Here is a 27,314-nt window from a genome sequence, read left to right on the forward strand (position 1 = left end):
CTTTCTTTTTTTTTTTTTCTCCCTTCCTCTTCCCTTCCTTTTCCCTTCCTCTTTCCACCCTACTCCTAAGCAAAACTGCTGTGGCAGAAAGTGATGGCTGTGGCAGAAAGCAAAAGCATGTAAAATCCTGAAGAAGAGAAACTATTTTCTCAAACCAGTGGAGTCATGATCCCAAGAGTGCAGAGTACATCACTCTTTTTTCTTTTCTCTGTTCTTCCAATGCATGGTAATAAGGTAAATTCACTAGGAAAAAAAAAAAAAATCTCATTGTTAAAATGCATCTAACAGCTGGGCACCAGTGACTCAGGCCTGTAATTCTAGCTACTCAGGAGGCAGTAATCAGGAGGGTCACAATTTGAAGGCAACCTGGGCAAACAGTTCTCAAGACACTATCTCGAAAAAACCCTTCACCAAAAAAAAAAAAAAAAAAGGGGGGGGTGGGAAGGGAGGCTGGTGGAGTAGATCAAGGTATAGGCCCTGAGCACCACAAAATAAATGAATAAATAAAATGCACCTGACAATGAGCTAAAAAATACACAAAACAAAGACCAACAGGTATGAATGAGGAAATAAACAAATCCCCAATTACAGTCCGAACACTTTAACATGCCTCCCTCAGTGACGGATAGAACTAGTAACTTACAGAACTAGTACACTGAATATCAGCAAAGATACAGAAGACATGAACATCACCATCAGTTAATTGGCTCTAACCAACATTTATAGAACACCACAGCCAATAGTAACAAAATACACATTATTCCCAATTTTACACAGAATAGTCACCAAGACAGATGTCCTGGATCATAAAACAAAATATGTATGAATGGAAATCATGCAAAGTATGAAATCTGACTATAATGAAATTAAATTAGAAACCAGTAACAGAAAGCTGATCCAAAAATCTCTTGAGTACTTGGAAATTATATAATCCACAAGCCTAAGAAGAACTATCACAGGAAATTAGTAATATGCTGAACTAAACAAAAATAAAAACTCATGCACTAAAGCAGTGCTTACATCAGAAAAGAAGAAACATCAAGTTAACACCTATGCTTCCTCTTTCTTAGGAAGAAAGACAAAAAAAACTGAAAAGAATAAATTAAAAATAAAGAACAGGAATCAATGAAATTAAAAACAGAAAAACAGGCCAGGCATGGTGATGTACACTTGTTAATCCCAGCACTCAGCAGGCTGAAGAAGGATTCGTGTGTTCAAAAGGCTAACATGGGCCTCAGAGTGAGTTGGGTCAGCCTCGGCTATGTAGCAAGACCTTGTCTCAAAAAATAAAATAAAAATAAGTGAAAGAAATAACAAAACAAGCAGGTCAATGAACCCAAAAGCTGGTTCTTTGCAAAGATTAATAAAGCTAACTAACTGATAAACCTCAGGCCAAAGAAGACTATAAAAGGGGGAGAAAAAAGAGAGACCTACACAAATTATTAATATCAGGAATGAAAAGGGAAAACAACACAGATATTAACTCTGTGCTATGAACTCTGTGAACATAATGGCTGGATGTCCATATGCAAAAAAATGAACCTCATCCTAAACCTCATACAAATACTAAAAAGATCATAGATCCTTGCACAATTACAAACCTTTTAGAAGACAACACAAGAGAAAACCTTTAAGACCCATAATTAGAAAAAGGGTTCTAACAAAGGCACAATTCATAAAAAAGAAAACTGGACTTCATAAAATTATAAACTTTTGGGTTGAAGGGGTAGCTCAAGTGGTAAAATACCTACCTAGAAAGTGGCAAGACCCAGAGTTCAAATCACAGTACCGTCAAAAAAGAGAAAAGGAAAAAAAACTTTCGCACTATGAAAAACACTGTTAAGAAAATGAAAGGCTCTCCCTACTTTGTGGCACCATGATGGTAGCAACTTAGCTGACACACTGTTCTGCCTCACCATAGTCCAGAAACAGTCAACTGACCATGGACTAAAACTAGCGGAACCTTCTAACAGCTAGGCCTCCAGAAGAGAAAGTACCACAAGAAAGAAAAAAGCAAGCATGTGAAGCAGTTTTCTACAATAAATATATACTGACATGGCAATAAGCAAAATATGAAATAAGAAAAAAATAGAAGCCTTAGCATGGAAGCCTGCACCATGCTCAAAGTACTGAGCTGCTAGTGTGAGCATGTGACAACCTACTTTCAATGCTAGACCTTGTAAACCTGGCTAATGGAGCACCTTTAAAAAGGAATAAGGTTTCTGACCAGGTAAATCTAGCTGAGGAGCCACACAGACCAGTGATGTCATCACCAGGGATTCCCATGATCCTGCAAAGGTGTGTTTTGCCAGAGATCTTAAATGCCAACATAAAAAGTTTATGTTCCATTTATTTAGAAAGGGAGCGTCAATTAAGGTTTTCCAGTGAGGTTTTTCAGTAAGCAGTGTTTGAGTAAAATTAATCTGATGAACTGGAGGAGAAAGAAAAGTGTGGCAGAGACCAACAGGCTAGGCAACTACCAAAGTTTATTTTAGTCTTAACAAAACTATGTATCACACGCACAGAAAATAAGTACTTGGAAAAAGATCTACCTGAACACAAAATAACTTGCATCTTATAGAAAAATGTACTTTAATATTCCAGATACATATACTAATATTTACTAATTACTAATATACTAATACTGGAATATTTAATATTTAATATTCCAGTATACACTAGCTCAAACAAAAATTGGGCTATTCCTTTTTAAATTAACAAAAGAAACTAAGGTATATATGAACAAACATCAAATTTTATAAACTCTGAGACAAACTAAATACATAAATATAATTGAATAGATGTAGCATATTATAAAGAAAATTAGAATTTTATATAGATTTATAGTTTTAAACTAGTGATATAAGACTTTCTGGAAATACTGAAGAACAGAAGATAGTATGTGGCATTTTTAAAAATATATAATAAAGGTTATAGTTTATTTAGACGATTATAAACTAACAAACTGATTTTTAACAAAATCATAGAAACATTTACAAGATGATAAATTTAAGGGAATAACAGTGGTTGTCAATTTGAGATTTAAAAACTAAATTCAAAACTGTGGTAAAACAAGAAGGCACAACATTCCTTGGTATATTATCATTAGAGTGCTGAACATATAAAGTACTTATTTTCAGAAAGGACCTGTGACAAGCACCATAAAGATATTATATCCTTCACTCAATAAATCCAGTCCTCAGGATACATCATTTTCTGGGTATTAATTATACCTACATAAAAACATACATACATGGGATAAGGCAAATGGCAAAAACATAAACAATAGTTGAACGGCTGTGATTGGTTGTCTTTTCAAAAATAAAAACTTTTAATGTCAAAAAAATGAAAAGAAAATGAAAGGACAAGCCTGGGGCATGCACACTATAAATCTGACAAAGAACTAGAATTTACAATATACAAACAACTCTCAAAATGCAAGAGTTCAAGTAAACCTGAGTTTTAAAAATGGACAAAAGACTTAAACAGACACTTCACCAAAGAGAGATAAGGATGGCAAATCAGTACATTTGAAATGATGTTCAGTCTGGAATGCCACTGGCTACTTGGGAGGCTGAGACTGGTTTGAGGCCAGCCCAGGCAAATAGTATGTGAGGCCCCCATCTCCAAAATAACCAGAGCAAAATGGACTGGAGGTGTGGCTCAACTGGTAGAGTGGCTGCTTTACAAGCTGGAGGTCCTGAGTTCAAACTCCAGGCCCATGGAAAAAAAAAAAAGATACTCAACTACATTAAAGAAATACAAATTAAAATCACACTAAGATACGTCTAGACAACAGTGCAGAGACTAAATGTCAATTATTGGAAGGATGCAGAGCAAAAGGAACTCTCAACATTATTGGTTGGTTACAAAATGGTACTGCCACTCCAGAAAATTTGCTTGGTTTTTTATGAACTAAAACATTTATTTATCATATGACCCAGCCATACTGAATTCAAGAATCCTAGAGAAATGAAAACATGTTCACGTAACAATCAATACATGAACTGTTTAGAGCGACTCTGTTTACAATTGTCAAAACCTGGAAACAAAATGTGGTAAATCCATAAAGTAGAACACCAAATAGCAATAAAGAAGGAACATTGTGCTGGTGTGGTGGTACAGTCCCATAATCCCAGCCCTTAAGAGGCTGAGGCAGGAAGATCCAGAGTTTGGGACCAGCCTGGGTTACATAGCAAAACCCTGTCTGTCTGTGCCCTGCCCAATCAAGAAAAAAAGGAACATTCTATTACTAGATACCATAACATAAGCAGCTCTGACCATTATACTAAAAGAAAACTGTCTCAAAAGTTACCTTTCAATGATTGCATTTGTTATGATATTCTTGAAAAGACAAGGTTATAGTGATGGAGAACAGATGAGTGGTTAGGCTAAAAGAGACAGCAGGAGGGAGTTTTCCTGAGATAAAATGATACATAAATGTGTGCATGTGTTAAAACTTAGAATCTTGAAAGTCAATTTTACTGTTTATCAATTTAAAAATTAAATGGTCTTTAAAAGTAAACATTAAAAAGCCTTATTAGCTGGGCATGGTGATACACACTTGTAATTCCAGTACTTGGGAGGATAACACAGAAGATGGTGAGTGAAGGGGAAAAAAAAAAAAAAAAACCCTTGTAAAAGCTTTTCAATTAAACCTTAGATCTATTTTATCAGTTATAGAATGTATACCTGAATGTTAAATGGACTAATGAGAAAGTTTTTAATTGCTCCAAGCTGCTTAAAGGCACACACTGACCACTACTGAAACAAAATATTACTGTAAAATCTTGAGAAGAATGTTGTATGTGATTTTGTATTAAGTAATGGGCATATTATTGGCCTATAAAAGGTAACACTAGAGCTAAGCATGGTGGCACATACCTTTAGCTCAGCTACTTAGGAGGCTGAGACAGGAAGACGACCTGAGTTCACAGGTTTGAGGCCATCTTTAGCAACATAGTGAATCCCTCAAAACCGACACAGACACAGACACACACACACACACACACACACACACACACACACACACACACACACAGACACACACACACAGACACACACACACACTCACTCTCTCTCTCTCTCTCTGCGACCTGTGGGGATGGCTCTATTAACCTGAACCTTAGAGGTGTCAAGATGTCTACAAAGGAGTTTCTGAATAACAGGCTGAATGATGGTACCATCCAGACTCAAACCAGGAAAGATGCCTGTTAAGTTAGGTCCCTTTTAGACTTCTAAACAGGTGAAATGAGACTGAAAGAGAACATAATACTTCAGGTATGTGGGAAAGGGCAAAGATAAACCTTGGCAACTTATATTTCTCTTTCTTTCTACCCTAGATAAAGAAGAAAGTCCATTCTGAAAATTCTGACAGCGTCCAACCCCGCAAAGGAGAACAACAAATATGTGTCCACATTTTAGTCAAAGTGCTGAAAAAAGAAGTATGCCAGTAACCAAGCATTACAAGTGAAGGAAAAACTACTGGGGTTAAGAACTGTGGCTACTCAGCCAACCTCTTCCCCTGACTTCCAAATCTTCTTCCATTATTAATAACGATGGAGATTACAACCTTTTTTTTTTTTCCCTTCAGTACTGGGATTTGAAATCAGGGCTTCATGCTTGCTAAGCAGACACCGCTCCACCAGCCCTTTCGTGCTGGGTATTTTTGAGATGGGCCCCATTTTCTATTTTCCCAGGCTGGTCTTGAACCATGATCCTCCTTATCTCTGCCTCCCAAGTAGCTAGGATTACAGGCACAAGCCACTGGGCGCCTTGCGGAGATTATAATCTTATATTTTGAGGAAGATGATGAATGGCAAGTATAAAATAAAAACATAAAGCTAAGTTCTTAAACCTTCCAAATACTCTAAAGAACATATAAAGTATCCCTCAGACACAGTTTCGGTAACGTAGAAATGTGGATATTCCACTAAAGAAAAGGACATACTTAAAATTCTCCAGTCAACACAGTGAAATAAAAACCAGCACTGTCAGCCAAGCAACCTAGGGCAAGTCATGTAACATCTGTAACCTTCTTCTACCAACTGAAAAATAATGGCATAGAATTATTTCTAAAAAATTTGTGAGAGCATTTTGTGATGCTATGTTTCATTTTATTTGCAGCTTAATGTTAAAAGTACCATTCTATATACATCAAAGGTAGCCCCTCACAGAGCAGTATTGTCAAGCAGATCCACATAAGGAAAAAATAAATTAAACCAAACTTCAGTAAGGAGCAAATACATTATATACAACATATAACTGAAATTAAATTTGAGAATTTTATATTTAGAAATTAACAGGATCAAAGTCTTTAACCAAGAAAATGAAAAAATAGTGTAATAGTTTATGGTCCATTAGACTATGTCATAAAATGCCACACAGTTTAACAAAATAAAGAATGTATTTTTTTAAAAATGACATCAACATGAACATCATTTAAATCTGTTTCAAAATGGGAAGGGAGAATGTAGAAAACATGGAACCAAAAAGTCAGCTTCATGATATCCTTCTTTTTCCTCCTTATTCAATTCAATCAGTCTCCTTATTCCATTAATGAAAGAAATTTTAAGGAAACAAATTATATCAAAAAGTATCATTCTCTCTATGCCAGACATTTCAATAGGTACTGGAGACTAGCAGTATCTTAACCCTTAAGAACCCAAGTCTAGTAAGGAAGAGTCTTACAATTCCAGAAACTGCTGATCAATGACAGAGAGAAAAAAATGTTTATGCTAAATCAAAATCTGTCATAAATCAAAACTAATTTATTTAGATCGTTTTTCTTTTGTGAAATTAAGTGCTCCTTTGATCAGCTCAACAACTCCAAAATGCATAAATAGAGACCGCTAGCATAGCACTAATTCCACAATTTGTCATCCAAAACTGTAAGGACAGAATTCACAATTTTTCAAATTTTATAAAGCTGATACAGGATATACACTATATATCTTAACTTGCCCACTATATCTGGGGCAGTATTCAATTATCAAATGGTATTTCCATTACAACACAGATAAATATTCATACAAGTGAGAGAAATAAATGCTACAAACAGATTCATCCCTAATCAGGTCAGACTTTAATTTTCACTTTCAGTGCATTAAATGCACTCATAAAAATATTCTAAAATGTTAAAGTTTTTTTCTTTTTAACAAAGTATAGCAAAACATAAAAACTCCAAACACAGAATTTACAATTCAAAATCGAGATTAAATATTTACAAAACCGTATCATTTAAAAATAGTTACATACAACTTTGTAGAACTGACAAAAGAATGGCTCCAAAATGGTAGTTTTCTCCTTCATTTCTAAATAGAAAGTAATCCAAACAGAAGCATGAAGGGTTTCAGAGTAGCAACAGCAGCATAAGAACTAATCCATGCCAAGGCCTCCCCATGGGAGAACAGAGCTGGGACTTCAGGCTATTGTCCCCTCTCAAGTAGTAGGACAATGGAGGTCTGATTTTGAACACCAAAAAGAATTATGAAAAATCTCTATCTTTCAATGTTGTTGGCTTGTTTTGATTTTGTTTTTTTAATATCAGAATTGAGAACAAGAGATTGTGGACTGACAACTAATAATGGCAATCCTGGACCAGGTACAGTGGTTCATGCATGTAATTCCAGGTACTCAGGAGGTGAAGACTAAGAGTATTGCAATGAGAACAGCCTAGGTAAAAGTTAGCACAACCCCACCTCAACAACAAGCATGGTGGTGCACACCTGTCTCCCCAGCTATGCAAGAGGCACAGGTAGGAGGATCATGATCCTAGGCCAGCCCTGAGCAAAAGAAAGACCCTACCTGAAAAATAACTAAAAGCAAAAAGGACTAGGGGAGGCATACCTCACATGGTAGAGTACCTGCCTACCAAACATAAAGCCCTGAGTTCAAATCCCAGTACCACCAGTAACACCAAAAAATAATTAAAAATAAAAATCATAACCCTGGAGTAAAATTACCCAGGCTTGAATCCCAGTTCTACCACTTATCAGCTGTGTGTCCTTGAGTAAATGACTTAAGCTCTCAGACCTTCAGTTTCCTCATCTGTAAAAAGGATTCTTAAAGTATTCAATATAAACATATAAAATGCTTAACACTATGTGTGGTACATAGAAAGCACTAAACAAATGTCCACTATGCTGGCTATGTAAACTATTCTTGGATAAATGATCTTGAGCAAAATTTAAGCTGCAAAAAGCTACACACTATTAATGTTTATAAAAGCTTAAAACATACAAAAACATACTCATTAGAGACAAAAAGTACAGAAGAGAATGAACATCTTCATGGAAAAGGTAAAGATCAAACCCAATAGTGGCACATTGAGAAGAAAAGGAATATGATCAGGGAAAGACTGAGGTACAGGATATTGGTAATGTTTTACTTCTTACACTAGATGGTGTGGGTAAATGAATGTTTATTATTATTTTGCATATATTTTATGTCTGAAATATTTCATGTTAAAACTAAATTCAAATATATCTAATCCATATAAATGTGATAGACCACATAATCTGGAAAACATAATCTACTTGCTTTTGTTACATGTTGAGGATTTCTTTATTTTTTAGACAGTTTTGACTTGTTTTTCAAAATACTAAAAAAACCACAAGGGGCTCAGTGATACAGCAAATGCCTAACACACAAAAGGCCCTGGGTTCCTACAGGCTTCACTACAAAAAAAACACACACAAAAACCACCGGTTTCCTTAAAATATAACATCTTAAACACCTATCATAAATAATAACTATACTTAAAAAAAAGTGTATGAATCTAACATATAGTAATGACTCAACTAAATAAAATATAGCTGAAAATCCAAAAACACAATCTTACTGTCTGTAGCAACCAATAAAGGAATCATCACATTAACAGACATTAACACACCTACTTTACAATAGAAGTTCTCATTCTGCCTGCTCTGGAATAGAAACTACAAATTAGAAAAGTGGAAGGGAAAGAGAGGAGGAAAATGGGGCCAAAAGATAAGATACTGCTTTGCAAAAGGGTACTTATGTAATTAAAAATGTCACCCAAACGCTGGGGAAGAAAAAAAAAACAGCAGCAAATAAAACAAGCATTAAAAAAAAAATGTAATCCAAGGTTATTTAGCATGCTAACAAAGAACGCCAATAAATTACAAACATAACGAAGTTTTTAAGATAAGACTGTAATTCACCAAGAAATGGTTAAAATACAATTAACATTTAATCCAGAAGAAGAAAATGCAAATACAAAACTATATCTGTGGGCACCCTCTCTTGGGACCCCTCCCAGCTCTGGGAGCTGTACTCTTTGCTACTTTTTCTATCTCAATGAACTCTCCCACTTAAAAAAAAACAAAACAAAAAAAACTGGTGACTCACACCTGTAATCCTAGCTACTTAGGAGGCAGAGATCAGGTGGATCAAGGTTTTAAGCCAGATTGAGCAAAACCTTTCACAAAAATAGGGCTAGTGGAGTGGCTCAAGGTGAAGACCCTGAATTCAAACCCCACCAAAAAAATAAAACAAAACAAAAAAAACCTTTATCTATGTAATAACCAACTTATAATAGTGTGTAGTTCAGCTACTGTCTGCTTTTAACTACCTGACCCATCAAAGACTGAGAAAAGTCTATTAAAGTCTTCTATTATTATTGTTTCTGTCAATTTCTCTGTTTATATAATTTATATTTAGTCTTTCTATGATTTTATTCAGTGCCTAAGTGACCCATATTTTATATTATGGATTATATACATCATCAAAAAATAGTCATCTTTGTCTTGTTTTCAAAATCAAATAATAAAAAGTAAGAAATACTCAGAACAAAGACAAAAAGGGAATACAGAAAAATTACAGGTATGCCTTGTTAAGATATAGCTATTACAAACATTTCAATTTTCATTAATGGTGATGGACAAATGGGACTAAATAAAATTATAAACATTTCAATTTTCATAAATGTGATGGACAAATGGGACTAAATAAAATTAAAGAGTTTTGCACAACAAAAGAAATGGTCTCTAAACTGAAGAGACCACCCAGAGTGGGAGAAAATATTTGTCAACTATACCTCAGACGAAGGACTGATAATCAGAATATCCAGGGAACTCAAAAAACTAAACTCTCCCCAAATCAATGAACCAATAAAGAAATGGGCAACTGAACTAATCAGAACTTTCTCAAAAGAAGAAATTCAAATGGCCAAAAAACACATGAAAAAATGCTCACCATCTCTAGCCATAAAGGAAATGCAAATCAAAACCACACTAAGATTCCACCTCACCCCTGTTATAATAGCTATCATCAAAAACACCACCACCAACAAATGTTGACGAGGATGTGGGGAAAAAGGAACCCTTGTACACTGCTGGTGGAAACGCAAGCTAGTGCAACCACTCTGGAAAACAATATGGAGGCTTCTTAAAAATCTAAACATAGATCTGCCATATGATCCAGCAATCCCACTCCTGGGGACATACCCAAAGGAATGCGACTCAGGTTACACCAGAGGCAACTGCACACCCATGTTTATTGCAACACTATTCACAATAGCCAAGTTATGGAAACAGCCAAGATGCCCCACTACTGACCAATGGATTAAGAAAATGTGGTACTTACACACAATGGAGTTTTACTCAGTCATGAAGAAGAATGAAATCTTATCATTCTCAAGTAAATGGATGGAACTAGAGAACATCATTCTGAGCGAGGTTAGCCAGGCTAACCAAAAATCTTATGTTCTCCCTCATAATCAGACTTTAGATCTAGGACAAATGCAGCAATATTGTTGGACTTGGGTCACACACTAAGGGGAGAGCACATATGGTTGGTATGGGGATAGGAAGGAAACCCAAAACTTGAAAGTGTTTGATGTCCCCAATGCAGAGGAGCTAATACAAAAACCTTAAAGCGACAGAGGTCAATATGGGAAGGTGATCAGGAATTAGTGAAAAGGTCAGGTAGAGATGAATCAATTTGGGTTGTAACACACTTGTGCATGGAAGCAATGCTAGGAATCTCTCTGTATAACTATCCCAACTAGTAAAAACGCTTTGTCTTTCTTATTATTGCTTATGTCTTGTCTTCAACAAAATTGGAGAAAAGGGCAGAACAGGTTCTACCTGGAAGCGAGGGGCGAGGGGGAGTGGGGGGGTGGAGTGGGAGGGGGCGAGGGGCAGTGGGGGAGAAATGTATGCACATATGAATAAATGAATTAAGAAAAATAATTTTCATTAATGGTTACATGACAAATAATGATGAACCACATAGGGAAAAGGGAAGTATAAAATTCATTTCAGAAGAACTTCTATCTATGAAAAGGATTTGGTGGAGTGGCTCAATGGTAGAGCACCTGCCTAGCAAGCATGAGGCCCTGAGTTCAAACCTCAGCACAGCCAAAAAACAAAAAGTGCCTTAAAGTAAAAGGGTTAAGCAAAATTAGGTTGTAGAAATTAACTAAATGAATACCTTTATATACTCAGAATAATCAAAATTATAAATACATACTAAAGAAAAATTTTTAAACAGAAGAAAAAATGTTTCTTGTTTTTTTGTTGAAGCATGGTCTCACTATATAGCCCAGGCTGGCCTCGAACTCAGGATCCTCATACCTCAGTCTCCAAGTGCCCACCTCACTAGGCTTTAAAAAAAAAAACAAAACACAATTATTGCAAATGTCTCAGTTCTCCTAAAACTTATCCCCAAGCTAGAGAAAACAGCTATTTTCCATAATCTAAAGAAATACCTTTGGAGATAAAGATTTTCCTTATGGAGCAATATCGTTCTCAAATCATGATTACCTTTTGTTCTTTGAAATGTTTTTTTTTTTCACTCAAATATAAGTTCTCCAAGGCTAGATCCTTGTCTGTTCACCCTTGTATCCTCCTCATTCATAAAGCAAGAACTCAACAAATGCTATATTTATTAAATGAATGCTAAAAGAGTCTTATCTAAAGAAAATGTAGTTGTTCTTTCGAAAATACACAACCAAAGGTGTATTGGCTGCTCACCAACAGCTACGAGAAAAGGCAATCAGGACTTAAACCGGTCCGGTCTGATCTGGTCCTGTATTCTACTGGTCCAGATAACATTTTCCCTGCTTCAGAACTCACTACTTGCTGTGAGCTCTGAGCTACTGCCTGCCAACAATCGAGATCAAAAAACCAAAAAGCTGTAATTCCTGCTGCTGCTACGAGGTCATTCGTCCCCCTACACCTAAAGGCATTAGAGCTCAGTTTCTAAAAAGAAATCCTAAATTAAAAGAAAAATTTCAACATTAAAATCACCTCCTAACCAGGCACTGGTGGCTCACACCTGTAATCCTAGCTACTCAGGAGATAGAGATCAAGAAGGTAGTGGTTCAAAGCCATCCCGGGCAAACAGGTCTCATAAAGACTCTTCACAAAAAAGGGCTTAGTGGAGTGGCTCAAGGTGTAGGCCCTGAGTTCAAACCCCAATACCACAAAAAAACAAAACAACAAGAAAACCCTCCTTTTCTATCCAGCACAAAGATTATACTTGAAGAAGTCTTTTTTCACTCAACAATGAGAAAAGACTGAAGTAAAGCAATTAGATTTCCATTAATTTTGCCATAGATAATTACATAATATTCCGTATGGCTGAGAACATTCAAAAGAACTAAGTTAACTCTAGACAAAACTCTCCAAAGTTACCACCCGCTCCTCCTTGTAGTGTCCGTAGTGTATTTGAATTGCTTTCATTTACAACTTGCAAAATACTAACTGGAATATGACATTAAGAAAGTATAAACCAAATCAATTAACTGTATTATGTTTCAGAGTTTTCCTTTCCAATATATCTTAGAAACTGGCTATCATTAAATTGACGGGGGCTTTTTTTTCCTCTGCCTTTGTGTTTTAGTGGTTTTATTTTCTTTTTGGGAGAGGGGGTGGGTTGAGTGTAGAGGGTTCACATCTATTTCCTCAAGTATGAAGGCATGTATCCACAAAAGGGAAAAAGTCTACAAAATAGAAAAAACAAGAGATCAGAGTAAGAACATTATTGTTTGAAAAAGAGTTTAAATTTGCAGATAAGTATATTGGTCATTGGAGAGGCAAGCATCACCATGGTACAAAAACAAGATCTTTCGTAAGGTTTCACATAGTCTAGAATGACACAAAATCCAAGATCAACCAACTCTATGTCTCCAGTCTCAGGCTCATGATGCAACTTTCTGATTATTAATCTCTGTCTTAAATACCTCATACAAAGCATAGTGTGCTATGAAAGTAGACACAGTTAATTCAAAGAAAAAAGCATATTCACAAGGGAATTACAATACTATTATTATGATTTACAATTCAGTGAGTTTGGTCTGCATCATCCCCAGGTAAACTACCAAAATGGAATTTCTAGATCAAAACTAAGGAACAGGCTGAAGAATGTGTGACCACATCCTGAGATCACCACACCCTGTCTACGCAGCCAGCTGGCATCCCTCTAAGAGGTCTTAAGTTCAATTGTCTACAGTAATTAGAGAAAGCTTCTTCTTTTATGCTCAATTATTCATAACTAGAGCAGGATGTGGGAATGCATGTCAGTAATACCACCACTCAGGAGAGTGAGACAGGAGGTTCATAGCCAACCTGGGCTACAGAGGGAGACTGTCTCAAAAACAACAAACACCACAAGAATGAATAAAGCAAAAGCATAAACTCTCAGACTTAATAAGATGTCACATATCCTATGAGACTTATGCAAGGGTATTTTTTATAGGAAGACAAGTAGGAATACTGGAACATTGTCCATACTAAGATAATAAATTTTTCCTAGCACATTCTTCATAAATCCAAGTTAATTCTGGATACATAGGGGTTAGGTTGAGGTTGTGCAGAAAAAATTAAAACTAGTACAGCATTCATCTTTTAACCCATGTTTCTGATACTAAGTAAGTATAAATGCAGGAGGAAATGTTCCATTTACAGAAGTGTCAAAATAAAATACCTAGGAATATATTTAGCTGTATGAAGAAAATTATGTAATCTATGAAACATTTATTGAAAATAAACCTTAACAAATGGAGACACACCATAACAAGAAAAAATTAACATCTTTAAACAAGCTTCTAAAATTAATGTATGAATACAATTCTATGCAGTTAACTTTTCTGCTTTTCAATAAAATTATTTTCAAATAGACATCAGAATAAATGCTATGAATAAGAGAATAGCTAAAAATGAAAACCTACAGTGGTAGAAACTTTTCTTAACAGAAAAGTTAAGTTTTGAGTATGAAAAGTTATCATACTCAAAACAGAGAAACAATGGTATTGAAAGGGAAAAATAGGACATTCAAAAACAGAGCAAACATACGTGGAAATAAATGTTAACATATGACAAGTAGCATTTAGAGGAAAGAATGGTTTATGGAGTCCTGGCTGGCACTGCTGGCTTTCTATTACAAACTTAAGTATATAAGATCCTCTACCGTACACCATATAAATAACTACAGATGAACATATTAATGCTTATTTTTAACCACAATATTAAAAAGACTATTTGAAGTCGGGTTCTGGTGGCTCACACCCGTAATCCTAGCTATTCAGGAGGCAGAGATCAGGAAAATCTTGGTTTGAAGCCAGCCCCAGTAAATAGTTCTCAAGACCCTGTCTCAAAAAAACCCCTCACAAAAAAAGGGCTAGAGGAGTAGCTTAAGGTGTAGGCCCTGAGTTCAAACCCCAGTACCACAAAAAAAAGAAAAAGAAAAAACTGAGAAACCAAACTGGTAAAAATTAAGTATTTACATCTAGTGGTGTGACGATATGGAGAACTAACTGCTCGTGACAACCAATTTAAAGAGTAATCTGACAATAAAAACATTTAAAATACATTTCTACTGACCCTGAATTTCCACATTGCAGATTCTAGTCTATAGAAATAACAGGGTCAACAAATCAGGTAACGTGTACAAGTGTATTTATTGTAGCACTATTTGTAGTGGTAAAAATCTAGAAACACTAAATGTCCACAAGCAAGTACCTGAACAATTTATGTTACAGCCATGCTATAAGTCATAATGGGCTGTTTAGCAGATCAAGGTAGAATTATATTCACTGACCACAACAGGTTATGAAAGGCTTGTTATAGAGTAACATAAACAGCAATCTTTTAAAACCCTATACATGCACATTTATGTTACTACAATATATATAGTAAATAGCATGAAGAAAAATATTGAAGGATGCCTACAATCTTTGTAAAATGGATGGGGAGCAATAAGGGAAGGGTTGAAAGAAAGTAATAGCTTTAAAAAAGTCTTTTAGATTTTGTTGCCTTACTATAATTACTATTATTTTATAGACTAAAAAGATGAAAAATGAAAAAAATCTCAGAATGACAAAATGTATATTATTCACACACAATATGGGAATCAGTAATAATCACTAAACTAACAAAATACTTCCAGTATTGGGGAAGAGATGTAAGACTGTTAGTATGACTAACTTACTATTAGTTTCCTCAACATAATGAGTTACATAATATTCAGAAGAAAGATGATGGAAAAAGCAGACTTCTTTGCTGCCACTTGAAGCTTCTGTTGAGTACATAACAAAGAGAAAAAGTCAGCTGGGAGCTGGTCACTCACACCTGTAATCCTAGCTACTTGGGAGCCTGAGATCAGAATGTTGGAGGTTCAATGCCAGGCCAGGCAAACAGTTCACAAGACCTCATCTCCAAAGTAACGGGGGCAAAATGGACTGAAAGTGAAGCTCAGATGGTGAAGCACCTGCAAAGCCAAGTTCAACCCCACTCCCAACCAAGAGAAAAAAAAAAAAGTTAATGTCAGTTTCAGAATTAAACATCTAAATAACCTCATATTTCCAAAGAAAACATTTTCTGTTTTCTAAACTTAAAAACAAAGTTCACTGATACCAACTCTACCAGCAATAAATGACCTGCTGTATTCTCATAACTGAATCAGGACTAATTGCTTTTGGCACTAGCATGGACCACTTACTAAATTCAAAGTACCTGAACAATTTTTACATAATATTTTCATTCTGAACATCTATTCTTCAGAGTGACCACTAAGTGCCAGGCACTATGCTGTGTATAGGGATAGGTAAATTTCATAGGTCTGGTGAAACTTCTTCAGAAGCTTCAAAAAAACCAGACAATTCAACAAGTACTAAAAAAAAATTGCCCTATTCTTTCTTTGCCTGGGGAAAGAAGTACATTTCTATTCCATGGGGCAGAGAGGAAGGAAGACTGGGCATTCTAGGTAGAAGAGAGAAACAAAAACATTCCAGGTATAGGCAGAACAACAACAATTCGGATGAAAGAATTTGAAGTAATCAAGAAACAGAAAAAACTTCAGCATGAGTAAATAAAAATAACAGGCAAATGGTGGAATACCAAAGTGTAAGCTACTTCATCATTCTACTTTCTTAAATAATCACCAACATAGAAAAGGTTTCTAAGCAAAATAGAGAGCCCATGCTCTCACTGGTGAAGAAAAATACACATTTTAACACATTTTATATTGCCCGACACTAGTGCCTCACAGCTCTCATCCTAGCTATGGGAAGATGGAGGTTCGAGGCCAGCCGGGACAAATAGTTCAAGAGACTCCATCTCCAAAATAACCAGAGCAAAATGGACTGGATGTGTGATTCAAGTGGTACAGTGCCTGATCTGCAAGTGCGAGTTCAAACCCCAGGCCCACCAAAAACAAATAAATAAATAAATCATATATATTGGGGACTACCAAAAGGACAACACTAAGTTTTTTCCCTTCAATAAATATAACAAAAACCTAGTATTTCTAAAGATTCAATTAACTCTATACAGCGTGCCTAATTATCGTCAGTTTTTCCCAATCAATCATCTCAAACCAGTACTTTCATATTTTAAAGCAAGTGTTTCAAATTTTTCAAAACCTGGGAAGAGAACCAAACCTTTCATAAAGACTTTTTTTGGGGGGTGGGGTTATAATTATTCATTTATTCACATGTGGGTACATTGTTTGGGTCATTTATCACCCCCCCCCCGCCCTCCCACCCCCATCCTCTCCCCCTCAACATAAAGACTTTAACTTGAAACTGAACAATTTTCTCAATAACTAGGATTAGTAAACAGCTTCATTAACTTAAGCTATAAACACACTACTGGAACTCATTTTACTTTGACTTGTACAACTTATAATCATTTACAGAAGTTAGCTCTTATAACAAAATAGTGCACATCATCTATTCTGACAATCTTAATTTTAACCCAGAGGTCTGTAACCAAGGGAGAGCAAAAAGTTAACATTTCACAGTCCCAAAGATCTAAGATGACATCTTATATATGTTACTCCCAGGAATCCATAATATGAACCTGGAAACCTGACAAGCTGAAAAACCTGGGATGCTCAGTGCAACAGGAATGAATACAGGGAGATACCAACAAGCTGGAGTTAGCAAAGCAGCTTATCAGGTTACTCTGAGACTATTGTTCTGTAACAACAGAGAAAGGGGGTAAAACTACGTGTGTTTTAAGACTTCTTTAATTCACAAGGTACAGGGGTGACATGTATTTTCTCTAGCTTTTAAAACAATCGATTTTATCCTTCTAAAATCGTATTTAATTTTCACTGACAACACTTCTAACTTATTAATTTTATTTTTCCAATGGTCTGAGTAGACTTAAAAAAAAAGCAAAACTTCCAAGTACCTACTGAGAAAAAAAAAAGTCATTTCAATAAACCATGCCCCTTTACACTAAAGTATGTGCTAATGCTTACTCAACAAGTTTCAAAGTATGGACTGTTTAGAGTTTTTGGTCATCACCTCAACTTCTGGACCCTTCAAACTTTGACAGGTTTGTTCCAGAATTCATGCCAAATTGTTTGTTACTCCTTCAGTGAAGAAGTTTACATGTATTTTCAAGGTAGAAATGACACCTCTTTTCTCTTTCCTAACTTTACTGAAATGAAATTTTCCACACAAAAAAGCACCTTGGAAAATCCTAGTATATTTTAACAAAGATATGATTTTTTGAAGCCTATAAACCAAGAAGTGAGGGTACATAAACACCTGTATTCTCTTAATTTTAAAACTGCTGGCTATTTTAGATATTATTCCACATAGGAAACCATAAGGCAAGGCATGGTAGTAAATGCTGTAATACTGGATCTCGGGAGGCTGAAGTAGGAGGAATGCAAGTTGAAGGTCACCCAGACTACATGGTGAGAACCTATTTCCAAAAAACAAAGAAAAAAAAATAGCAGAGGTAAAAGAAAAGCCAAAAATCAAGAAGTGGAAAGAATTCATAAAGCAATTACAAGCACCCAAAACAGGCAAACAAGTTGCTACTGTTTGAAGAAAGGCATTAATTTAGACTTTCTGAAGCCAAAGTTTAAAAGTTTTGATTGGTTAACTTCTGCTGTATACATGAAATTTTAAATCCCTATCATCAAATGCAAATAAAGGGATTAAGCATTAGAAAAATCTGTTCTGGTATGTAGATCCTCAATTCAATTTTTTTAATTAAAAATAACCTTCTGGCCAGGTGGCTCACTGGCTCATGCCTGTAATCCTAGCTGATCAGGAGAATCGAGGTTCAAAGCCAGCCTGGGCAAAATAGTTCACTAGACTCTATCTCAAAAACAAGAGCTGGTGGAGTGGCTCAAGGTGTAGGCCCTGAGGTCAAACCCCAGTACTGCCAAAAAAAAAAAAAAAAAAAAAAACTTCTGGGAAATACTCATTGAATTTCTTAAATTTGTATAAAATTTTATGATTCATTTAAAATTTTTCTGACTTTTTCTTTGCAGCCCACTTATTTTTTAAATCCTTTATTTTTCCACCTTTGCCCCTAAAATTCCTTTTTTTTTTTTTTTCTTTTTCTTTTTTTGGCAGTACTGGGGTTTGAACTCAGGGCCTGAAGCCTGCTAGGCATTAAAATTCCTTTAAAAAAAAAAAAAAACCACTGGGTGAAATATCACCAAAGCATTACTGGCAATTTCTGTACATCATAGTTTCACTCTAAAATTCACCCTCAAATCTGGAATTGCTGTCAGTAAAGCAGATCGGATAAAATAACAAGTAACTGCTTCTGAAAAGAAAATGAATGGAGTTCTGCAATCCCAGCACTTTCCAGACAGAGGCTGGAGCATCTCCAGTTTGAGGCCAGCCTGGGCTATATACTGAGTTCAAAGTCAGCCTGAGCTACTTAGTATGGGGTCAGAATATATGTAGCTCAATGGTAAAGCACTTCCCACCATGCCTAGAGCCCTGGGTTCCATCCCCAGCACCGGTGGCAAATTAAAAAAAAAAAAAAAAAGTAATTTTCCTAAACATTCACGTTAACTTTAATTGCAATTCCCAACAACCACAGACAAAGTAGGCGAGGCATTCATATGTGTGCTTATCAATCAACATTAATGTTGCACTACACAGCACTTTGCCAGCAATTTGTAAGGACAAAAAGATAGTTTCTCCGATTGAACTGCCAACTACCTAAGAATGAATGACATTTAAATACTAGTACACCATACTATATATAACATGACCTAAGTTAAATGACACCTATTTAATAACTCTCACAATATCTTTTTGAAATGTGTAACGCTGAAACAGAACATTTCAGTAATGAACTACAAACAGGTAATTAGTAAATGAAATGTTCCGTAAGTACTGTTCCAAGGCAAAAAAAAAAAAAAATACTGCACGGCTTCAGAGCATTAGTCATAGAACTCACTAATATCTAATAGTAACTAATATATTTTTGAAGGATCGCCTTAAAACAAATAAGAACACAGAGTATTTATACTGAAAATATTGTCTTCTGAGACATATGACCTGAACAAGAATTTCTAGTCTCATTTCAAAAGCTTGATAAGAATAATGTATCTATATATGCCTTACAAGTATTAAAAGGTTTGACTCGGTTCAAATTATAAATTTAAACTTAACAGTCACTTAACTGATCTCAAATAAGTTACTTCTCTTTTGCAAATGCAAAAACCCAGACTGAGACGAAACAGGGGTGATTCAATCATACTCACCTAACTTGAAATGTAGGAAACAGCTAGTGAATTATTGTGAAATACTTTTTATTCAAGCATTATGGGCTGAAGACGTACTTTAAGAATAAAAGTGAGCCGGGCTCCGGTGGCTCACGCCTATAATACTAGCTATTCAGAAGGCAGAGATCAGGAGGATCGTGGTTCAAAGCCGGCCCGAACAAATAGGTCGCGAGACCCTATCTCGAAAAACCCTTCACAAAAATGGGGCTGATGGAGTGGCTCAAGGCCTTGAGTTCAAACTCTAGTACCGCAACAACAACAACAAAAAAGAATAAAAGTGATATTAGAAGTATCATGAGGATCTATATTTTTCAAACCAAAACTTACAGAGTAGTCTGACAAGTACTACGGAGACGGTAGCAATGAATATTTAAAATCTACCCCCAAGAAAAACCAACACATCAAGTCAATGCGAGTATTTTTAGAATTAGTCAGCAAAGATCACTAACTAGTACACAAACACCTGAAAATTAAGATCACTAAGAAATCATTCGGTCCTCTCACCTGTTAAATAATCCCTATAGTAGCCAAAAAAGTTAGCTCTACTTTCCACCTACGTCAGATTAACTCTTCACCAACAAGGATATACAAAACCCAGAAAAAAAAAAAACTGTCAGAAAGTACCCCAAAAGGCAGTGCTCAGCACAGAAAGGGAATGCACAAAGAAGAAAACACCTGACAGCTGCTTGTCCCCAAAAGCCATTTAATCTGCTTCATATACGTTCACTGCAGAAGAACACTCTGGCCACGGATCTCCCACACCAAACCCTTACCGGGAAGCACAACCAACCCAACTCTTCCAGGCAAACAGGAAGATCGGAGGAATTATTAGAACTGACGCTCGAAGGACCAGAAGTTGGGAGAAAAGGCTGAGCAGTGTGGTCGCAGGTGAATTTCAAAAAATAAAGGAGGAAAGAAAGAAAGGCGGACAACTGGAAAAGAAGTTAGTTGGAAGGTGAGAGGGAGGCGAGGCCGATGTTCTGCTTGGAGACGGCAATGCAGAGGCAGGCAGCGAGAACGAACAAGAGCTCGTAAAAATGCACAGTTCTCGGACAGCTCTGACCCGAGTCCACGATGAGAGAACGCTGATACGTGGCCCGGAGAGGACACACGGGGGTGGGGCCCGCCCGCCCCGCTAAATCCTAGGCTCCCTGAATGAGCTCTCAAAGGAGGCTAGCAGCCCGAGAAAGTCAGTGGGTTCAAGGAGGCCTGCACCGGCCGGCAACGCCACAGCACGGAAAGCTGCTGCGCGCGGAACCTCCCGGTCTGAGGCCTCGGGGTCGGCCCTCGGGAAGTCGGAGCAACCCCTGGAGCTCTGGGCCCCTCCTGGCCCAATCTCTGTCCTCTCTTCTCACCCCCCACAGGCTGGGACCCGACCCTTGGGACTGACAGGAAGCTTCCGGCCGTAAGCTCGCGGCAGCGGCAGGACACAAGAAACAATATGCTCTCAATGCCGCGAGTGTCACTCACCGGCCCGAAACCTCGAATGAAACCAGCAGCTTCGGGGGCGGCGGCAGCAGTGGCAGCAGGAACCGAACATCCAAAATGGCGGCTCCCTCGGCCTCACCACCGCTACCGCAGGCGGATGGATCCTTAGGAGGGAGGGAGTTTTTTAACTAACTTCACACACTAATGCGGAAACTTACGTCCCTGACTCTCTCTCCTTGTCGATTCCGCGTCCCCTAACTGCAGCTTCTCGTGCCTCCCCCTTCAGATTACCGAATAACTAGGACCCCGCCGAGGACTATTTGCCAAGGAGGAGGCGACTGCTCCTGGCAGAGCGACGCAAAGCGTAGCAAGAATCGGGGCTGTCACTGATGACGCTAGACGCGGCTGCCGAGTCACCGCTGCGATGAGTTTGAGCAAGAAAGATCCGGCTGTCCCCGGAGCCGAAGCACTTTGGTTCCGCCTGGGGGGTGGGGCGTTGGACTACCAGGAAGCGGTGGTGCCACCTGAAGGGGGCGGGGCTAGGCAAACTCGCGGAGGAAGTCGCAGAGGGCAGGCAGGTGAAAGCACAGAACACTGCGCTGGGCTAAACCGGTCTTAATCCAAAATCGTTCCTCTCACCTTTGAGATCTTAGCTTTCTGTTTGACTTAAGAAGCATGTTGCATGTGGTCCTGGATTCTATGGTTTTATGGTATCCTTGCAACGAATTTTATGAAAAGAAGAATGGATTCCACGCTCAGTACCGAGTACCGCCCTTTGTGGATTGGAAAAGTCACTTAAACCCAACCAGGCCTTAGTTTCCTCACTTGTAGGAAGAGAAGATGTGGACTAATGATAGCTGAACACCTGCCAGAATGGGCTTTCTATCTATAGTTACAGGAAGTAATGACCTGAGCCAAAGCAAATCTAACCAGACAGTTCCTGGCTTGATAAATACTACAACGTGACAGGAGTCTTTTCCATGTGAACACAGAAAGTCCTGATAGCTTGGCCCATTTAAAGGAAAGGTGACTTACCTAGACTAAAATCCTTCACATAGATTGGCAACACAGTACCCCGTATTGGATACCCAAGAGAACTGAACTAACCACAAATCCTAAACTTAGGACCCCAATATCATAAACAAGAAGTTGCACCTTTTTCTTTTAGGCAGACTCTTTCATGCAGGGATTTGAAAACACTTTACAAAAATTGAACTGGGAACCAGGCACTGGTGGCTCACACCTGTAATCCTAGCTACTCAGCAGGCAAAGATCAGGAGGGTCTCAGTTCGAAGCCAGCTCCAGGCACATAGTTTGTGAGACCCTATCTCGAAAAAAACCCATCACACACACACACAAAACCCACTGGTGGAGTGGCTCAAGGTGTAGGCCTTTAGTTCAAACCCCAGTACTGCAAAGAAAAGAAAATTGAACTGGATATGCCCAGCTGTACAATTTTGTCTTGAACTTCTGGAGCAAGCCAAGTATCTACAAAGGAGGCCAAGGGCATGATAAGAGAGACTATCTTTCTTATTATTAAACATTAATATCACATTGTTCATAAAGCACCTTCATATGTAAAATCTAATTTGATCCTCTGGACAACCTCTTGAGTCAGAGTAAATAATTTAGTTTTACAAACAAGGTCTAAAACTCAGAGAATCTGTGACTTGCTGAAAGTTCCCTCTCTTGCTGGATTTCTGCTATAGGATACCGTATTACAAATACACACACTCAAGGTGAAATCAACCCAGAGTAAATAGTTTGGAGATCAGAATGCTTATGGAATTCAGACCCTCTGTTGCACTTCAGTATGGTGTAGCCCTGGATTGTATGGTTAGTAAAGATTGGAAAACTAGAGAACTGTAATATGGCATAATGTGGGCTTCTCTTAGCCATAACTATGCATGAAACACATGCCAAATTTAACTTGAGCTTTTCATAAAACTAAGAAGTAGCTAGGTTCCAGGGCCTCACACCTGTAATCCTAGCAATTTGGGAGGCTAAAATTGGGAGGATCAACATTTGAGGCCAGCTGGGACAAAAAAGTTAGCAAGACCCTATTTCAACCAATAGCTGGGTGCAGTGGTAACACCTGTTACCCCAGAGACATCAGGAAGTTTCAAATAAGAAGATGAAGGCCCAGCCTAGCCTAGACAAAAATTGAGACCCTATCTCCAAAATAACCAGAATAAAAAGGGCTGAGGTATGGCTCAAGCAGTAGAGTACCTGCATTGAAAGCATGAAGCCATGAGTTCAAATCCCAGTATGGGGAGAAGGGAATAAGAAGTTTGCAGGTTGCAAAGCAGAATTAGCTACAGTATTATCTTTGGAGCATTATAAAAATAGCTTAATGGCCTAAGTGTTAACCTTTGCAAACCATACACACACACACACACACACACACACACACAAAGATAACATCTTCAGAAAAAGAGCTTTTGAGCAGGCTATGGTATTACATATACTGCTTGTAATCCCAGCAGTTGGTAAGTAGGAGGATCATGAGTTCAAGGCCAGCCTAGGCTGCATAGCAAGTGCTTGTTTAAAAAAAAGTGAATTTGCTTTCTTTTGTTTTGCTTTTATCATGTCAAATGGCACAGCATTAAAGAGAAAATGTCAAGGTAAACTCTCTTCTTGTACTTTTTTACTTATATTTTTTCTTTTTATTTACCAAACCCCTCTGCAATTATCAAAAAAAATTAATTACCAAACCCAAATTAAAAGAAATTGCACCAATATATAGCATAGTCAAAATTAATGTGGGATTCTTGGCTTCCATGGCTTGCAATTTAAAATTTGGAAAGGCCTATTCCCCATTGTCTCAAACATATCCCTAATTCCAGATAAATAAATTACACCCAAAAGGGAATGCTAGGCTGCTAGTAAAAGTGAATCTTTAGCTCTAACTTTATTATCATGGTATGGCAGATTTTTTAAACAGCACTACAAAAATGAGCTATTAAAAATTTTATGAATACATAAAAAAAAGTAGAAGAAAAATTAAGGTGTAAAAATGGCTATTTTTTTTTTCTTAAAGTGCTGGGAGTCAAATTCAGAGCCTTGTGCATGCTGAGCAAGTACTATATCACTGAGCTATAGAGCTATATCCCACCCCAAAATAATCTTTGGATAGTGGGAGTATAGGGGATCTTTCACCTGGTTTTTTTCTTGAGGGGAGGCGTCCTGAGGTTTCAAACTCAGGCCCCATACTTGCTAGACTTGCTAGGCAGAGCTCTACCACTGGAGCCACTCCACCAACCCTGTTTTGTATTGAGTTTTTTCGAGATAGTCTCAGGAACTATTTGTCTTGAGCTAGCTTCACAGTCCTTCTGATCTCTGCCTCCTGAATAGACAGAACTATAGACGTAAACTCAGGGCCTCATGCGTGCTAGGAAGGTGCTCTACCACTAGAGCCACCCTACCAGACCTTTTATGTCTTGGGTATTTCCGACATAGGGTCTCCAGAACTCTTTGCCTGGGTCTGCCTTCAAACCTGATCTCTGCCTCCTGAGTAGCTAGGATTACAGGCATGAGCCACCAGTGCCTGGCAGATCTTTCACTTTTGCAATGGGTATATTGTACTTTTATTTGGAAAAAAGAAAAAAGCCTGTACATTTTAGAAAAAATAATCCTTGTAAGAAAATGCAAGGAGGGGGGCAGGAGGGAGAAATGACCCAAACAATGTATGCACATGTGAATAAATGAGTAATTAAAAAAAAGGAAAATGCAAGTTTCTGGATACAAATGTTAAAGGAGGTTTGTTTGTTTTTTTTAACACTCTAGCCCCTGTTTTGTTTTGTTTTTTTCTCTTTTTTTTTTTCCTTTTGAGGTACAGGAGTTTGAACTCAAGGCCTCAGGATTGCTAGGAGGTACTCTACCACTTGAGCCATGGCCCCAACTCTGATTTTTGTTTTTAAAACAGCAACAGCCTAAAAAGTTTAAGCAAACTTCAAAAAAGATTTAATGGCTGAGAGAAAAGACCATTATTTTTACAGTTTCATTATTGATAACTTATATGCTTCAATTCAACAAATAAACACAAAACTGAAGAGGCACAGACCAAAAGTCAAACTGCTTAGATCTCAGATCTGGCTGCTTTCACTCACTTTGTGTCTTGACCAGGACATTTCTGGTTCTATTACTCAGCTTTCCCATGTTTTGCCTCGCTCCAAAATGGATTTAACGTGGGACAAATATATGAAACACTTGGAAACGTTAAATCATCATAGAATGTAAGCATAAAAACTTCTGTGTCACCACACAGTTCAACCAAAGCATTCATTGGCTGCCTGCTCTCATGTAATCGCAGTGTATTGCATCTTATACTTTACAAAATGATTTTCACATGCATTGGTTCATTTGTCCTGAACATACCATGACTTTGTCCATCACAAAAGTATTACAGCATAGTAATCAAGAGCTTGGTTTTGGGTGCTAGATTGCCTGGGTTTAAAACTCTGTCTTTTTGTGTGTGTCTATGAAACTGGAGTTTGAACTCAGGTCCTCAAACTTGCAAGGCAGACACTCTATCACTTGAGCCACACTTCCAGTCCATTTTGTTCTGGTTCTTTTGGAGATGGGGAATCTCATGAGCTATTTGCCCCAACTGGTCTTGAACAGAGATTCTCCAGATCTCAGCCTCCCAAATAGCTAGGATTACAGGTGCAAGCCACCAGCGCCCAGAGCTAAAATCCTGTGCTTATTATGTGACCTACAGCTAGTTGAATAATATCTCTGAACACATCTGATCCTCAGTGTCTCTCTCTACAAAATGGAGCTGACAGTGGTATAGACATCTTAAGGCTGGTGTGGTAATTAAAAGAGCTGATAAGTTAAAGCAATTAGAACCGCAGCTGGCACACTGTAAAGGCTCAGTGAATCGGGAGCTGTCTCTCGGATAAATTTTATAATCCCACTTTAGAGATAAGGAAATAGAGGCTCAGAAAGATTAAATGATTTGTCCCAGTTTCCTACAGCAGAAACCATTCTCAAATCTAGACCTTCCAACTCTGGACATGTCTTCTAGCCCACATAAGAATCAGTGTGCCTCCTGATTCGGTCCACTAGGCCACACTGTCCTGTGTGTACTAAAACCTGTAATAAACGGTACAAAAGAGAGTAGCAGGATCGCAGTTTGAAGCCAGCAGGGACAAATAGTTCATGAGCCCCTATCTTGAAAATAACCAAAGCAAAAAAGGGCTGGTGGAGTGGCTGAAGTGGTAGAGCACCTGCCTGGCAAGTGTGAAGCCATGAGTTCAAATCCCAGTCCCACCAAAAAAACAAAAAACAAACAACAAAAACACAAGGGCCCTGAGAAGCAGAGCAATAAAGGAGGACTTTTTGGAAGACTTATCTGGGTTAGGGATGCAGTGGAGCTGGGATGGGGCTGGGATGGGGCTGGGATGGGGCTGGGATGAGGCTGGGGTCAGTCGCTGAAGTTCATATGCCCTTTAGAGCAGACAACTCTCGATGAAGAAATGTGGTCAACCTCTTTGACAAGCAGCTCTTCCTGTCTCTCCACATGTCAGAGACCCCACCAGAGAGAGAAGGGGAAAAAGGGGACAAAAGCCCTGTAGGAAATAGTGATGTCAGCCAAAGAGTTAGTGCTACTGGCCTCTTTTGTTATCATTTGAGTCTATAAATAAGCCTGAAAGTCAGAGCGAAATTAGTCTCTCTGCCATTGTTTATGTAATGTTTGCACAAAAAAGCATTTTCTCATTTCTTTTAAGCATATCCCTAGTCACAATGTATCCTGACTTACGAAAAGGATTTAAGAATTAATCCCTCAGTTATGACATATGCCAGAAATGATGTAAAAATTAAAATTCCAACAGCCAACTCCATACATACTTTGACCTTCTTAGAGC

At 37.7% G+C, this 27,314-nt stretch overlaps 1 protein-coding gene and 1 non-coding gene across 5 annotated transcripts in view; one reads left to right on the forward strand and one right to left on the reverse strand.

Annotated features, from left to right (window-relative positions):
* Ap1g1 (adaptor related protein complex 1 subunit gamma 1) overlaps window positions 1–27,314 on the reverse strand; it is a 103,417-nt gene that overhangs the window by 60,166 nt on the left and 15,937 nt on the right. The window contains exon 1 of one of the 4 annotated variants that reach the window (XM_074055719.1): window positions 21,663–21,878. The exons of 1 other annotated variant lie outside the window; for it this stretch is intronic. The gene's annotated coding sequence lies outside the window, so the exon portion shown is untranslated. Of the gene's footprint in view, window positions 1–20,789; window positions 20,904–21,486; window positions 21,879–27,314 lie in introns of those variants that run through there. 2 more of the 4 variants (XM_020176139.2, XM_074055720.1) reach the window with 2 other exon arrangements.
* Window positions 11,316–11,387, forward strand: Trnaa-agc (transfer RNA alanine (anticodon AGC)). The gene has a single exon. It is a non-coding gene; the product is annotated as a tRNA-Ala (tRNA).

This window comes from Castor canadensis, chromosome 15, assembly GCF_047511655.1.
Source record: "Castor canadensis chromosome 15, mCasCan1.hap1v2, whole genome shotgun sequence".
NCBI lineage: Eukaryota > Metazoa > Chordata > Mammalia > Rodentia > Castoridae > Castor > Castor canadensis.